The sequence below is a fragment of the Mandrillus leucophaeus genome, unplaced genomic scaffold (genome assembly GCF_000951045.1).
Source record: "Mandrillus leucophaeus isolate KB7577 unplaced genomic scaffold, Mleu.le_1.0 Scaffold33, whole genome shotgun sequence".
Taxonomy (NCBI): domain Eukaryota; kingdom Metazoa; phylum Chordata; class Mammalia; order Primates; family Cercopithecidae; genus Mandrillus; species Mandrillus leucophaeus.
Window position 1 is genome coordinate 4,826,330 of NW_012103476.1, and position 14,727 is coordinate 4,841,056.

Here is a 14,727-nt window from a genome sequence, read left to right on the forward strand (position 1 = left end):
ATATACTATATAACAGTATATATTTTATATTATTGTATATTTCATTTATATAATTTCTAGAAGAAACATTTCTATCTTCACATTTGCTGGGGCAAGATGAGAATGAATATAGGCTGGGCATATTTTTATTTATGCCATATTTATTTCTATCTCCACATATATATATATTTATTCATTAGGGAAAGAATGTGACAGGAAAAATCCTTGAGATCTTCATTTGAGTTTTGGTCTTTCTATGGTGGACTACTCCGTCTGCTTAAGAGCCAGTACGCAAAACATATTTATATTCCCTTGTGTTAGAAAAGGTTTAGGTTGCAAGATGCAAAGAAGAATGCATCGGAAGAAAATTTCTTTATTCCTTTCTTTGAATGCACGGACTTGGAAACTTCATAATAGATTATGCCATAAAGGAAGGTTGAGGAAACGTCCTGGAGTCCTACAAGTCTAGAAATGAGTGCATCTCAACAGGTTCCTTGGGCGATGTATTTTATTACATGCAGAATGCGACTATGTCTCGTCAGCTCAATAGCTATAACCCTGAAGTCAGATTTACTCCACTCAATCTTGTTTATTGCAGGACCTCCCTACATGCTCTCATTGTTTGCTCCTGGATCTGACAGTCTACTTGAACCGTAGGCAGGGGTGGGTCTTCTGAAACATAAGGTAGTGAAACAGAGTGTTTCCCTGATCCCTTCTCAGGACTCACAACAGGGATGCCTTGCTTACTGGACCTGCTGCTCTCAACTCCCAGCAGGAGGGAGTGTGTGAGCAAAGAGGTGGGAACTGGTGTGCAGGAGCGCTGGAACAGGCTGGCTGCCTCTGCACCAGTGGGATCAAACTCGACTCACTCGGACCCGCTATGTTCCACCCATTGTGGGAGGGAGTGTGCAGGTGAGTGGGTGCAGGAGCCGGAGTGAGTGCTTGTGGGTGCAGGCAGGAGCAAACTCTGCCAAGCAGCAGCATCGGGCGGGGTGCCTGTTACTCCCAAAGCGCCGGAGGCCTGTTACAGTGCTGTTTTAGCTTGGTCTGGGAGTAACAGTGCTGTTTTAGCTCTGTCGTCCGCAGATGGCTTAAGTGTTCAGTGGGCCTCTGCCTTTTCGCGTTCAGTGGCTGCCTTCTTCCAGCAAGGAAAAAGGGCCGGTGTGACAGCCTTTTGCATCCACACCCATGACCCTTCAGCTCTTGTCTGGCATCCAGGAAAAACGAGGTCGCACAAAACGAATTGAAGGATGGCGAATGTGGGGGTGTTATTGCCAAGGAAAGTGGATATCAGCAGGAAGGGGAGCTGAAAAGGGGAGGAGGAGGGGGTGTAGGTAATCTTCCCCCAAAGTCCAGCGTCTCTGGTCATACTTTTCTCCGAAGTTACATCATCAAGCTGTCCCTCTGAGGTCAAGCCTTTTCTCTCCATAATCCGGCCATATTCCCCAGTGTCCAATTGCTTCTCCCCTATGCCAGCTGAGTCTGTGGTCTTTATAGGCACAACATAGGGGTGGGGTGGGGCCATAGGTGGGTTAGGAAAAGGCAACATTTGAGCAGGAAAACAGGGATAGAAGTTCTCACTTTGGGCTGTGGTCTCAGACTTTTTAGCTTGAGTGTGGGGCTTTGTCAGGGAACTGTCCCTGTTTGCCTAGAACTTCTCTGCCCTCTATCCCTATCAGCAGGTTATAAATTACTTCGTTAAAAACCTTCCAAAAATGTTATACCTAATTCAGAGCAAAATTATCCCCCTGATTCCCTTTCTGATTTCATTTCCCATCACTGCCACCCCCTGCTCTCTCCACACCTCCCATGCTGGCCTCATCCTTTTGGCTTTTCCACAATAAGGGTAATTAGTTTTAGGTACTTCCACCTCCTCATCTGTCTGGCTCCAACATTCTCCCCTTAGATCCTGTACCATATGCTGTCTTATTTCCTCATGGCCACTATTCAAATGTCACCGCATCAGATAATCTTTCCTTGATTACTCCACTTGAAGCACATTCTCACCCCAGTGGCTCTCTTTCCTGCTTTAAATCACCCATCCAAGATGACATAGATATTTAACAACTGCAACCTACTTCTAGACTACAAGTCCCATGAAGAAATAATTTTGTTTTGTTCACCAATTTACCTCCAACACCAATGTCTTGTACATTTGTGGTCCAGGTAAAGACTTAAGCATTCGGTTAGACTAATTCAGCTGTAAAATAGTTTCAGTGGTAATATGTAATGTTTTACTATGCACTTCTAAAATCTATAGTGATAGCAAAATACTATTTTGACAATCCAACATTAAAATTTTGCAAGACTATTCAGAACATATTAATTGCATAAACATGAGAATTAATTTACTTATTACATTTAATATTTTATACTTTTAGTTGCAGTACTGTTTCAGTGTCTTTTTTGCCTACAATATATTAATACATAATTTTAAGTAGGATTTTTATAATATATTTTTAAACACATATTTTGTTTTACTATTTAAGAGAAAAGTAAAAAAAAAAAAAAAAAGACAAAACAAAACAAGCCTAGCATATATTTACTATTTGTTTTCTTTCAACTCCCTAATACATTTGCATTGTATTAAATGAAACACATGATTTCTATAAAACCATCTGATATATTATAGGGGGGAGCTAGATGATAAGAGACAAGTACTTAATGTTTTACAATCATGCAAAATATTCATTCAATGACCATTATGTATAACACTATCTACCTGGATATTTAGACCATTCGCCCCACATACCCTGTTTATCTCTGCTAAGCATCTCGTTCCCTAAACTGAGAGAGTTAAGTGCTAATAATAAGTACACCTTTGCAAAAGCTGTTAAAAGGAGCATAAAACCACAATCAAACCCCAAACTTAGTGGGAGACACAAGTACTGGAAAAGCAGAAAACATGGATTTTATTATTGAATACACAGAGACCTATTAGGACTACATCAGAACTTTGAATTTCAAGAGGAGAGAAATTGTCTTCTTTTGCGTAATTTGTTTCTGCATATATTAGGTTGTTATCATGCTGTTAATAAAGACATATCCTGAGACTGAGTAATTTACAGAGGAAAAAGGTTTAATTGACTAAGTTCCACCAAGCTAGGGAGGCCTTACAATGATGACAGAAGATAATTGAGGAGCAAAGTCACATCTTATATGGTGGCAGGCAAGAGAGCTTGTGCAGGAGAACACTCCTTTATGAAACCATCAGATTTCATAAGACTTATTCACTATCACGAGAACAGCACAGGAAAGACCCAACCTCATGATTCAATTACCACCCACAGCGTCCCTCCATGACACCTGGGAATTACAGGAGCTACAATTCAAGATGAGATTTGGATTGGGGACACAGCCAAACCATATCACTGCAGAAATCCAATTTCTATTTTTTTCCATGTATTCTATTTTTCTCATATGGTTGGGTTTGGAGTAGTAATAAAAACTATATATATATATATATATATATATATATATGTCTAGATCATAAAACATGATCTATATAAAATTATTTATAGACTCATAAGGCATGCAAAAATTTTAACCCACATACAAAAGACACAAATATGGTGATTCAGTGACCACTAGAAATATATTTATGTAAGCATGGTTATGATAGATATGTAGACAGAATAATAAAAGGTAAATTGGAGTATAGAAATCATTAACAGAGGCCAGGCTTGGTGGCTCATGCTTGTAATCCCAGCATTTTGGGAGGCTGAGGCGGGCAGATCATGATGAGGTCAGGAGACCACGACCATCCTGGCTAACATGGTAAAACCCAGTCTCTACTAAAAATATAAAAAATTAGCCGGATGTGGTGGCACGTGCCTGTAGTCCCAGCTACTTGGGAGGCTGAGGCAGGAGAATCACTTGAACCTGAGACGTGGAGGTTGCAGTGAGCCAAGATCACGCCACTGCACTCCAGCCTGGGTGACAGATCATAACTCTATCTCAAAAAATAAAATAAAATAAAATAAAGAAAGGAAAAGAAAAGATAACTTATTAGACAAATATAGGAAAATTATAATTAATAAAATGTACTTTTTATTTACAAGGTTTTAGAATTCATTGCCTGATAGTTTAGTATTTGTTAATCTGGTAAAATAAATAATTGGGTATGGATGAAGAAGCTATAAAAGAGACTCCCCAAATACAGTATTTTAAACTAGTTTTATCTCTCACATAACAATATGGCTGATCTGGTGGGCTGGATGGTGTCAGAAACCAAGTCTCCATCCATTTTTGAAACCAAGTTTCCATCCGTTTTTGAGTTTTGCCATTCCCACATGCTGTTGCTTGGTGATATCCAGCCAGCAGGTTAAAAAAAAAAAAAGGAAAGGAAAGAGAGGGAAAGCTCCTCATATTCTTTGAAGTAAATTATTCTGCAAATATGCTGCTTATATTTCATTGGCCCAAACTTAGTCACATCATACCACGTTGAGGTCATCTGAAGTACCAGGCTGAGAAGAAAATAATTTGCCTGACATAGTATTGGTTGGCACCCACACCTGACCCAGAAATCTTAATACAAGGTGTTGGGGAAAGGATCAGAGAGCCAACCTTGGCTCCCATTCGTCTATAGAGCAGGGTCATTTTTATAACCAGTGTGAATGCATCTATGGTAGAACGTTGATTACAGAAGCAATGAACACAATCACACAATATTTGTTCTCGTGTTGTTGCTTTTTCCATCCAGTTCTAGTAAAATTTCAAGCTCAATTTGCACATGATTTGTCTCTCAAAATATCCCAGGGAACATTCTTATCATAATTTAACAAGGGTCTGAGTAATATCTAGGTCCTTTTTCCTACCTAATCTTTAATCTACTAGTGGGGATGTCATTTAGATTTTGGATTGTTGATTGTTTTTTGGTTTTGTTTTTGTAGTATGTTAATACATGTTTATACCAATATTTCTCTTGGATATAATAAATAATAGGTGACTTTAGCAAGGAACTCCAAAATTAGAGTTCATGTTTTTCCTTCTGTAATAATCTAAATAGTTTTTTTAAGGGAAACATCAACATTTTATGGTGTTGAAGACCCAGGTTTCCCCTATGTCGTGCTGTACTATCCCTCGTATGGATTACCTGTTTAGACGAAGATACCTAGCCACTAAGCCAATATTCCAGCTTTTAATAAAGGAGAAAAAGAGAAGATGACACATCTTTCTTACTAAGGGTCAGCCTACAGTGACATACATCTCCTCTCCTCAATCATTGCCTAGATGCTAGCAGTATATCCACCCTAACTGTAATAAACATTGGACAGCTGTGAACAGCTATGAAACATGAGAAAAATCATATTGTTATGATTTAAGGGAGTATAGGTATTAAAGTTACAACAAAAAGCTAAGGAATGTACAGAGTTTTAATAAGTCAAAAGTTAAATAAGAGACTAACTTGAAGAATCAAAATGAATTTTAAATCCAATAGGCTATATTGTTAGTCTTCACCATAGGAACAAGGACACCACTAAGAAACTACAGATCCCTTTAACTTTATTGAAAACCATTTGCAAATTAAATTCAGAGGAAAATGGTTACTTAAATATATAATTGACTTGTATTTTAGGAAATCAGATTTGGCATTTAACTATATATGTGCACAAACATAAAGTATGGTGCACAACAAAAGAGTATGATAAAAATCTGAACTGAAACAAATGAACTGCTGTATCTATAATTCAGTTTGCCTAAGAAATCTTCCACTCACTCTTCTTCTTTAGGAAGGCCTTTTTTAATATCCTGCAACAGCTGATTGCCTGATTAATGTCCCATAAAATGCATAACTTGCTATTATGAATGACCTGAATTTTGGCAGGAAAAAGGATAGACAATATTATAAGTGAAACACCAGCTATAAATTATCTTTTGCTAGCATTGAATGCAATTTTGACTTGCAAACATCCATAACCCAAAAAACCTTTCCCTTTCGAATGTTTCAAAAAGATTTTTTTCATAGTTTAAATGTGGATCAGAATGTGCTGTTTATAATGGACTCTGAAAGATTACATTTGCTTGATACAACAGTAACACAATAGAAATTGTTTCACTTTTGTCTTACTGAAACAAGTGCTTGACACAGGGTAAACATTTTATAAGCATTAGCTATTGTATCTTACAATATCTGTTAAACAGAATCAGGTTATTTTCTAAAAGGATAGAATTAGCTCCTACTTTCTACTTGACATGAATTACTTACAAAATAATTTTAACGTCTATCTTGCCACAGTTCTAAAAGTATCATTTATTTAAGCAAATTAAGCAAAGAAAGCTTACCTTCTGCTACGTAGCTTTCAGTGTAATTAACATAGTCATTGACCCACAATAGTGAATTTAGAATTTTCAAAAAAGACATTTCCTATAGTGAGAAGTAATACAGCTTCTCTGGAACCTGACTACCTCAGTTGGAATTCTGGCTCATCCTCTCACTAATGGTGTGACCTTGGTCACGTTAATATGCCTTTCTGTGACTTGGTTTCCTTGTTGGGAAAATGGGAATATAATTAGTAAATACCTCCCTGTGATAGGGCATATCATGTATTTAGAAGAGATTTTTGCACAGAATAAGAGTTCAATTAAGTGATGCCAACTATTACTGTTACTTATTGTTGTTTCTGTTACTATTATTTCCTTAAAGATTTATCAAAACAATAAAGAAAAGGAAAACATGAAAACATGCCTCTTTAAGTCTAGTAACAGCTTATGTAATTTATTTTTAATTCCAAGAAAATAAAATATTGTCCCTAAATGCAGTTCTTACTAGTCAAAGGCTATCTGTTTAAAATCAAAGTCTTGGTAAACTTGATGTGACAGTTGCCTAACGTGTCAAAACTATTTTCTTTCCTTTTCTGTTTCCTTTTTTTTTGTATTGAGCATATAAATGTGACAGAGGGAGCAAGCATGGGAAAGTAGATCATGTATCATTTCCTAAAAAGAGGAGTAATCATAAAATAACAACATTCCCTACAAAAAGAAAAAGGGCTATTGGTATCACGACAGGCCAATGGAGATTATAAGAAAAACTATTTCTTGGCCGGCCATAGTGCCTCACACCTGCAATGCTAGCACTTTGGGAGGCCGAGGTGGGCAGATTGCCTGAGCTCAGGAGTTCAAGACCAGTCTGGGCAACATGGTGAAACCCCATCTCTACCAAATACAATAAATTAGCCGGGCGTAGTGGCACATGCCTATAGTCCCAGTTACTTGAGAGGCTGAGGCAGGACAATCACTTGAACCCAGGAGGCAGAGGTTGCAGTGAGCTGAGATCACGTCACCGCACTCCAGCCTGGGTGACAGAGCGAGACTCTGTCTCAAAAAAAAAAAAAAGCCATTTCTCCATTCAGTTTATAAACATATCACCCCGAGTCTCCTTTCTCACTTGTGAAAACTGACATTCAGGTCTCTGTGAACTTTTCACACAGTATGTCACAGTGGTAGACGCAGTTGTACCGCCAAATTGGCCAAAGAGTTTTTTTTTTCCTTTTGACAGATTCTTGCTCTGTCACTGAAGTGCAGTGTGCCGTCTCAGCTTCCGTAACTTGTGCCTCTGGAGTTCAAGCAATTCTCATGTCTCAGCCTCCCAAGTAGCTGGGATTACAGGCGCATGCCACCATACCTGGCTAATTTTCCCGTATTTTTAGTAGAGATGGGGGGTTTCACCATGTTGGGCAGGCTGGTCTCAAACTCCTGGCCAAATGATTCACCTGCCAGAGCCTCCCAAAGTGCAGTAATTACAGGTGTGAGCCACTGTGCCTGGCTCCAAAGAGAGTTTTAACAACAGTAGTAAAATATCTGCTTACATTTTTAAGAAGTGAGGCAATACATTTTTTTTTATTATTCCGCTTAAGTATTAGGAGTACATTACAAAATCTTTTTGTTGCATTACGATACTTAGCCAGATAATTATTTAATAATAATAGCCATGGTTTCTTGAAGAAAAAAGATTCTATTCTCTTCACTTTAGCTGTCTCTTTATATTTTAACAACAAATAACAAGTGTATAAAGCTTACCAACTTCTCTATATGAAATAATGAAAAACACATTTTTATCCTAGTTATTCTACTTAATACGTAAGATTATTCATTGCAATATGGAGAAAATAGAAATCGAATGTTTATAACAGTCACATCACATAAAGTCAACTGTAATCCATGAGTTGTCAACATGATGATCAAAATTATGTTAATATATTATTGTAGAATATTGCAACTAAATAAGAAGTTATAAGTGCATTGATTTTCCTACTTACAAGGGAAAGATTAGGACACTATCAATCAACAGTTCTTACTTTTTGTATTATTTTCACCCTTACAATTTATCTAAGACTCAACATTTTTCTGAGCTAAATGGAGTCAAAATATTACTAAACTCATTTATATAAACCCTTCATATTAGACATTTTTGTGTGTGAAAATACATGTTAACTTTAGCATTCAGGCATAAAAATATAGAAAGTAAAAAAGACACTCAAAATATATATTTACTTATCCATCAGTAATATTTTCCATTATTACTGAAAATGTAAAAATGTTAATTTTCACAATTAAATTATATGTCTCTTTATATTGTCATAGATTTTTTCCTTTCACATAAAGTGAATTTCAGTTTATTGTAAATTTGTTGATTGATAAAGCCCTCAGGAAATATGCTTTATAAGGCATTCTGTATTAAAACTCAAATCTTCAAAATAACAGAGATTATATTTCTATGGTCAACTTGACTGTGATCCATACATCTACAGAAGAAAATAAGAAGGAAATTATTCTTGTGTTCTTTTGAATGTGCTTTAATTTACCACATTTTCTAATTAGAACAATGTAGTTCAATATTTTGTCTATTGTCATATCTGCCAGAAATCTCAGACCAAAATAATGCTCAAATTGAATGATTCATTAGATTTAAAATATTGCTCTTTTTGGTTTTTGTTATTTTTCCTGTTGTCTTGCTTCTATTTTGTAGGGTTGTATCTTATTTCTGTTTCAAATATGTGTATCATCAGAAACTCTTTTTGGAAGAATGAATATATGCAGAAAAATATATACATATGTATATATACATTCAGACACACGTATATATGTATGCATACACATCTGTGTATGTATGTGAACATATATTAAGAGATTAGATAAATGATTCGATATATATATTAATACTGATGTTACAGATTAGATATAAGAAAACTTCTTCCTGCAAAGGACCATATGTATTATATTTTATTATTTATTTATTTATTCATGCGAGACAGAGTCTCAGTCTGTCACTCAGGCTGGAGTGAAGTGGTGTTCTCTTGGCTCACTGCAGCCTCCACCTTCCAGGCTCAAGTGATTCTCTTGCTTCAGCCTCCTGAGTACCTGGGATTACAGGTGCATGCCTGGCTGTAATTACACAATTGGCTAATTTTTGTACAGTTTTAGTAGAGATGGGGTTTTGCCATGTTGGTCAGTCTGGTCTCAAATTCCTGGCCTCAAGTGATCTGCCTGCCTTGGCCTCCTGAAGTGGTGAGATTACAGGCATGAGTCACCACTCTCGGCCAGCTATATGTATTTTAAATGGCTCGTGGGTTTGTCATAACTGCTCAACTTTGCTTCTGTAATAGATAAGCAGTCATGGATAATATGTAAACAAAAGAGCATGGCTGTGTTTCAGTAAAGCTTTATTTCTGAAAACAGGCAGCAAGCCAGTTTTGGCCTACAGGATGTTGTTTGCAGACCGTGGATATAGATGATAGATTGACTTACATAATGGATAGGGATATATAACAGATCCTGTGTACTCATAAAATACTGTCCTTATTAATATACATTCATCTTCTATTCTGATCTTTCTCATATTTTATATTTGCCAAAACGTAAAATAACTGTATATCCAAATCCAGTGAATAGTGGTGTGAATTATCATTACTTATAGGGGCTACATTAATCTCTTCCTGAAATTGAAACGTATCCTGTGTAATTGAATAATATTCATATTTATTTATTTTATTCATTTTTTATTCTAAAGCCTTTATTTTGAGACATGATGAAAAAATCTTACAGGTGCACATGGAAAGACATGATCCTGTCTCTTATACACATCTAGATGTGTATAAGAGACAGGTATGTCACAGTGGTAGACGCAGTTGTACCGCCAAATTGGCCAAAGAGTTTTTTTTTTCCTTTTGACAGATTCTTGCTCTGTCACTGAAGTGCAGTGTGCCGTCTCAGCTTCCGTAACTTGTGCCTCTGGAGTTCAAGCAATTCTCATGTCTCAGCCTCCCAAGTAGCTGGGATTACAGGCGCATGCCACCATACCTGGCTAATTTTCCCGTATTTTTAGTAGAGATGGGGGGTTTCACCATGTTGGGCAGGCTGGTCTCAAACTCCTGGCCAAATGATTCACCTGCCAGAGCCTCCCAAAGTGCAGTAATTACAGGTGTGAGCCACTGTGCCTGGCTCCAAAGAGAGTTTTAACAACAGTAGTAAAATATCTGCTTACGTTTTTAAGAAGTGAGGCAATACATTTTTTTTATTATTCCGCTTAAGTATTAGGAGTACATTACAAAATCATTTTGTTGCATTACGATACTTAGCCAGATAATTATTTAATAATAATAGCCATGGTTTCTTGAAGAAAAAAGATTCTATTCTCTTCACTTTAGCTGTCTCTTTATATTTTAACAACAAATAACAAGTGTATAAAGCTTACCAACTTCTCTATATGAAATAATGAAAAACACATTTTTATCCTAGTTATTCTACTTAATACGTAAGATTATTCATTGCAATATGGAGAAAATAGAAATCGAATGTTTATAACAGTCACATCACATAAAGTCAACTGTAATCCATGAGTTGTCAACATGATGATCAAAATTATGTTAATATATTATTGTAGAATATTGCAACTAAATAAGAAGTTATAAGTGCATTGATTTTCCTACTTACAAGGGAAAGATTAGGACACTATCAATCAACAGTTCTTACTTTTTGTATTATTTTCACCCTTACAATTTATCTAAGACTCAACATTTTTCTGAGCTAAATGGAGTCAAAATATTACTAAACTCATTTATATAAACCCTTCATATTAGACATTTTTGTGTGTGAAAATACATGTTAACTTTAGCATTCAGGCATAAAAATATAGAAAGTAAAAAAGACACTCAAAATATATATTTACTTATCCATCAGTAATATTTTCCATTATTACTGAAAATGTAAAAATGTTAATTTTCACAATTAAATTATATGTCTCTTTATATTGTCATAGATTTTTTCCTTTCACATAAAGTGAATTTCAGTTTATTGTAAATTTGTTGATTGATAAAGCCCTCAGGAAATATGCTTTATAAGGCATTCTGTATTAAAACTCAAATCTTCAAAATAACAGAGATTATATTTCTATGGTCAACTTGACTGTGATCCATACATCTACAGAAGAAAATAAGAAGGAAATTATTCTTGTGTTCTTTTGAATGTGCTTTAATTTACCACATTTTCTAATTAGAACAATGTAGTTCAATATTTTGTCTATTGTCATATCTGCCAGAAATCTCAGACCAAAATAATGCTCAAATTGAATGATTCATTAGATTTAAAATATTGCTCTTTTTGGTTTTTGTTATTTTTCCTGTTGTCTTGCTTCTATTTTGTAGGGTTGTATCTTATTTCTGTTTCAAATATGTGTATCATCAGAAACTCTTTTTGGAAGAATGAATATATGCAGAAAAATATATACATATGTATATATACATTCAGACACACGTATATATGTATGCATACACATCTGTGTATGTATGTGAACATATATTAAGAGATTAGATAAATGATTCGATATATATATTAATACTGATGTTACAGATTAGATATAAGAAAACTTCTTCCTGCAAAGGACCATATGTATTATATTTTATTATTTATTTATTTATTCATGCGAGACAGAGTCTCAGTCTGTCACTCAGGCTGGAGTGAAGTGGTGTTCTCTTGGCTCACTGCAGCCTCCACCTTCCAGGCTCAAGTGATTCTCTTGCTTCAGCCTCCTGAGTACCTGGGATTACAGGTGCATGCCTGGCTGTAATTACACAATTGGCTAATTTTTGTACAGTTTTAGTAGAGATGGGGTTTTGCCATGTTGGTCAGTCTGGTCTCAAATTCCTGGCCTCAAGTGATCTGCCTGCCTTGGCCTCCTGAAGTGGTGAGATTACAGGCATGAGTCACCACTCTCGGCCAGCTATATGTATTTTAAATGGCTCGTGGGTTTGTCATAACTGCTCAACTTTGCTTCTGTAATAGATAAGCAGTCATGGATAATATGTAAACAAAAGAGCATGGCTGTGTTTCAGTAAAGCTTTATTTCTGAAAACAGGCAGCAAGCCAGTTTTGGCCTACAGGATGTTGTTTGCAGACCGTGGATATAGATGATAGATTGACTTACATAATGGATAGGGATATATAACAGATCCTGTGTACTCATAAAATACTGTCCTTATTAATATACATTCATCTTCTATTCTGATCTTTCTCATATTTTATATTTGCCAAAACGTAAAATAACTGTATATCCAAATCCAGTGAATAGTGGTGTGAATTATCATTACTTATAGGGGCTACATTAATCTCTTCCTGAAATTGAAACGTATCCTGTGTAATTGAATAATATTCATATTTATTTATTTTATTCATTTTTTATTCTAAAGCCTTTATTTTGAGACATGATGAAAAAATCTTACAGGTGCACATGGAAAGACATGATCACCACCGAGTGAAAACAATCTAACCAAAAAGCCTGAATGCCTGTCAGCTGATGTTGAAGCTGAAATTCTGGGGGTATGACATGCTGCAGGGCTGAAGGGAATGGATAATTAGTATTCCTCTCCTTCCTTCTCACCCTCTCCTTCAACAGAATCCACACTAACCACTTCATAATCCTTCTTAAGGGCAGCCATGTCCTCGTGGGCCTCACAAAACTCTCCTTCCTCCATCCCTTCACCCACGGAATAGTGAACAAAGAAACTTGGCATACATCAGGTATGCGGTCCAGGTGAGCCCACACCTCAACAATGGCTGTGATGTTGCTCAGTGTGCACACAGCTCTCTGTCCTTTGGCCAGGTCTCCGCCAGGTACCACAGTGGGAAGCTGGTAACTAATGTCAACCTTGAAGCCAATGGGACAGCAATCCACAAACTGAATGCTGCATTTGATTTTGATGGTGGCAGTGGCAGTGGCAGCACTGATGGCTTTGGGAACCATATCACAAGCGTACAAGAGGCAGCAAGTTATGTATTTACCATGGTGTGGGTCACATCTTAACATCTGACTGGCTGGCTCAAAATAAGCATTCTTGATCTCTACTACAGAAAAGTGTTCACGGTAGGCTTTCTCAGCAGAGATGGCAGGGGCATACGTGGCCAGAAGGAAGTGGATGTGGGCGTATGGCACTAGATTGGTCTGGAATTCTGTTAGATCAATATTCAGGGCTCCATCAAATCTGAAGGAAGCAGTGATAGAGGACACAGTCTGGCTAATGAGATGGTTAACGTTAGTGTAGTTTGGGCATTCAATATTGAGCTTTCCAAAAGTGGTCCAAGTCACTTTTGGAAAACTGATTAAATGACAGAAAGGGTCGAAGTGATTTTTCCACCTTTCCTGTGTGAACTGTATCATTGGCTAACCAAATGGTAGATGTCATAGATGGCCTCATTGTCTACTGTGAAGGTACAATCTTAGTGCTCTAGGGTGGTGTGGGTGGTGAGGATGGAGTCGTAGAGCTCAACTACTGCTGTGGAAACCTGGAGGATGGGGGGTTGCTGGGTAAATGGAGAACTGCAGCTTGGACTTATTGTGATAAGCAACAGTAAGATATATTATCAGCAGGGAGTTGAACCTAGAACCAGTCTGTTCAACAAAACTGTGTAAAACTAAGAAGCCCTAAAGACCTGTGCCCTGGTCAGTCAGCTTGTGAACTCAGTCCAAGATGAGGTCAATGATCTCCTTGTCAATGATGTAGTGGCCTCATGCATAGCCATTGGCAGCATCTGCCTTGTCTGGGATGAGCTTCTCAGGGTGGAAGAGGTGGCTCGTAGGTGTCAGAGTAAACTGTTAATAACTGTGGGTTCCAGGTCTACAAACACGGCCCTGGGCACATGCTTTTCAGTGGTCATCCCTCCCTCGAATTGTCTTGTCACTTGGCATCTGGCCATGGAGTTGGATGCCATGTTCCAGGCAATAGAGGTACAAGCTGGCTTTGCCAGTCTGGACACCAGGCTGGCCAATGTGGATGGAGATGCACTCACACATAGTGGCTAAGAGTTAGGAGGCTAAGGCGACAGGAGCAGATAACGGGTCTGATGACCCATCCCAACAAGCTAAGAGTTAAGGAAAGTAATGTGCTCAGTAATACTTATAGTTAAACATCTCCTTTAGAATTTGCACATAAAAATGATCAAAGTAAAACTAATGTAAAGTTAAATAGGTCTAGCTATAAAAGATTATGATTAAGACAAAATGTTGAAGTCATGAAATGTGTATGAAAAATAAAACTGTAGTTGGAAATAATAAAACTTTCTGGTGGTTTTGAAGGGGATCACAAGGAAATCTGTATCAACTGTCATGAAGCTTGAACTATTACTTGTTGCTAGCCTTTCAATTGCTCCAAGAAGCCTCTGACATATCATTTTAACCTTTACATAATGGTGGCAAAATGTGGGTATTAAGTTTCAAAATGTCATCTTAAACTAATTAATTTATGAGTGTCAGTAGCA

At 36.9% G+C, this 14,727-nt stretch overlaps 1 pseudogene; it reads right to left on the bottom strand.

Annotated features, from left to right (window-relative positions):
* Positions 1 to 12,827: 12,827 nt before the first annotated feature.
* Positions 12,828 to 14,263, bottom strand: LOC105545468 (annotated as a pseudogene).
* Between the last annotated feature and the right edge of the window lie 464 nt (positions 14,264 to 14,727).